This window comes from Elephantulus edwardii, unplaced genomic scaffold, assembly GCF_000299155.1.
Source record: "Elephantulus edwardii isolate Elephantulus edwardi_28Jun2011 unplaced genomic scaffold, EleEdw1.0 scaffold00050, whole genome shotgun sequence".
Classification (NCBI taxonomy): Eukaryota; Metazoa; Chordata; class Mammalia; order Macroscelidea; family Macroscelididae; genus Elephantulus; species Elephantulus edwardii.
In genome coordinates, this window is record NW_006399800.1 from 11,519,391 (window position 1) to 11,522,839 (window position 3,449).

Consider the following 3,449-nt stretch of genomic DNA (forward strand, 5'->3'; position numbering starts at 1 on the left):
CTCTGTGACTGAGATACCTCACTCATCATAATGTCCTCCCGGGTCACCCATTTTGAATAATATTGCATGAATTCCTTGTTTTTCAATGCAGCATAATATTCCATTGTGCGAATATACCACAGCTTCTCTACCCACTCGTTTGTTGATGGGCATTTGGGTTGTTTCCAACTCCTTGCTATTGTTAACAAATTCTTAAGTATCCTCCCACAGCTCATCTGGTTTTCATTCATTAATGTCCAAGGTCTCAAACCTGTTCCTGAGATGGTTTTGAAATTCATATGGGATAAACTCAGCATCAAATTTTGGTTCCTCTGGACTTGATTTTCCTCTTCAGCTTGAACCTGTAAATGAGTAGTTGGTGATCTGTTCAACAATTAACACCTGACCTAGTTTTAACAGCTGATATTGAGCTTCTCCAGTGATTCTTTCCACACATATAATCAATCGGATTCCTATGTATACCATCAGGTGAAATCCATGGTATAGCCTGAGTTGATGTTTCTTATAAAATGTATTTGCAATGAATAATTCATTGATTGTCAAAAATTATATCATTTCTCTCCAGCTTCATTTCTGTCACCAAGTCCATGTTTTCCAACTGCTGAGTCATTCCTTATTATTAATGCATTTTGATTACATATTCGATTAATCTCTGACTACAGAGTTGGTAAAAATCTTCTATTTCCTCTCATTTGGCTTTAGTTGTTGGTGCATATATTTGAGTGATGGTAGTATTCACTGGACTTCCTTGTATACATTTGGATATTACCCTGTCACTCACCACACTGTATTTCAAGATGGATATAGAAATGACCTTTCTAATTATGAAAGCAACCCCATTTTTTTTACCTTTTCATCTCCAGCATAGTAGATCATATGACCCTGTGACTCAACATGTCCCATTCGTATCTATCTCATTTTGTCAATACCTAGTATGTCAATATTTATTTGTTCCATTTCTTTCTTAACAATATCCAATTTTTCTACATTCATGGTTCTTACATTCCATTTTCCAATCATTAGTGTCAGCTTCCAGCTATCCCTCCTCCTATGTGTTTCCATACTTGAGGACTCAGCATCAGTTACAATATCTGCAAGTATAAGTTTTCAAAGGCCTGCTAGTTCAGAAGTGGATGGCCAAACCCTCCTCCTAGTCTGTCTTAATTTGATTGCTCAGATTTAGAACATTACCTGACAGACAATCATTTTACAGGAGAAAAAAAAAAAGCTAATTAAAGATATTTCACAGTAGCAAAAAAAAGCAATAGATTCCGTGTTGTCCCCATCCTTGCCAGGTGTGTTTTGAGCCACCCTTTTCCCTGCTTCACAAACATTTCTATCTTCTCCCACCTACTCCATTCAACATCAATCTCCCTTATCCAACCCTTGATGTGATGGCCTATATGTCAGTATTTCTGGGCTTCTGAGATTCCTAATGCCTAAAGCTGTTGCCAGTTTCTTCCTCTGCACAGTATCTCTTGACTTCAGGAGTTTTGAACTTCTGCTCCAATAGTGACTTGTTGTGCCTTAGGTATCTTCTCCTCCATTTATGCTAAAAGAATTTCCCAGGGGAGGCTGATGAATCCTGTGTGGAATGGGGTCCTCTGAGACACCTCCTGCCATGTGTGTTGTATCCCTGCACTCTGCCCTTTTGCCCCCATTCTTTGTGTTCCAAGATTTGAAGGTGGGTTTGACCTGCAGGCTTCTGTGTGACTGTTTGGTGGCTTGAATTCACCAGCTACTCCACAGAAGAGAGATAAGAGTAAAGCAAGCCTAACCCGAATTAGCTGTGGTTCTGGAGAAGACTATTGACGGTACCATGGACTGCTAGGAAAACAAACAGATTCAGCCCAGAGAGAGTTAAACCGGCCTGCTCCTTGGAGGCAAGGATTCTGAGGCTTTGTCTGACATGCTTTGGACATGTTGTAAGGAGGGACTGGTCCTTGGAGAGGGACATCATGCTTGGAAGGCGGGAGGGACAGCACAGAAGAGGAAGACCCTCTACGAGGTGGATTGAATCAGTGACTGGGGTAATCGGGATGGAAGTGTCAGGGACAGTGCGATTGGCACAGGACAGAGCAGAGTTTAGGGCTGTTGTACATAGGATCATTATGAGTTGCAAGCTACTGATTCAACGGCACATAACAACAACCACCATCACCACCACCCGAATCAGGGAGTTTTATGTGGCCCAGCTGTAGGAAGCTGTGCTACAACCCCAAAGGTACTTGGCTTGATCCCACCATCTGCTCCACAGAAGGATGGGTAATATCCTCACATTTGATTAGCTGCCTCTGAAAACTCACCAAATCTATGGGTTGGTTCCAACTTGATGGTACACAATAGCAACCCAAACACTGGCATTTTTAATTGCTTTATATGCATGTGAAAGCTCAAGGATTAATAAGGCAGACAAAAAGAAAAATTGGTACTTTTGAGTTATGGTATTGACAAATAAAATTGATTATGTCGTGAACTATGAGAAAAATAAACAAGTTCATCTTGAAAGAAGTGCAGCCAGGGAAGTTCCTTAGATGCAAGACTTAATCTCACATGCTTTGGAAATGTTATCAGGAGGAACCAGTCTCTAGCGAAGAACATCATGTTTGTAAAATAAAGGGATAGAGAAAATTAGGGAGACTTTCAACAGGATTGGTTGGCAAAGTGGTTGCAACAATTAGCTCAAACACAGCATAAGGTCACTATGGGTCAGTATTGACTAGAAGGCATTTGACAAACAACATTAACTAGTAATGAGTCAGAATCAACTCAATGACACCTGATTTTCTTTTCTTGATTTTGAGTTGTCTCTAGGTAGATGGCTAACATTTTACCTATTGCCCAAATTCCCTATAGTTTTTCAACTTAGGCCATCTCTCCTTTAATAAGTGGGAAAATAGATGCACCAACTGAAGTTCTGCCAAGTTAAAGAATTCCCTTTAACGATGCCTTCTTTCCCCATCACACCTGTACAATGGCTATTTTTTCATACTACATGACATATTGGTCAGAACCAACCCAAAGCTGACCCTCCAGGAAGCTTTCTGAAGCAGTAAATCGCACAAGAGGAAACTGCTCATCTTTGTCCCACAGAGCAGCTGGTGAATCTGTATCATGTACCTTTGCATTGATATCACAATTTCTTACCATTGAATCATACATGACTATAATTAGACTCATGCTTTAACTTTTCCATTAAGTGGTCAGGCAAGACCAGTCACGATGCAATAGAGGTGGGTTGAGGAAGAGTCTATGAAGTATCTGGAGCAGATTTCATGAATAGTGGAGTTATCTAATCATGTAGTTTACTTATGCCTTTTGGGACTGCATAGCCATGGTCTCTGCATTCATTTTTCATTTTATAGTGGAACACTACTATGCATATCCAATTTTATGGTTCAGTGGGTAAGAGCGCACCCAGTTAGTGACTAATAGTTGAGGTCACATAA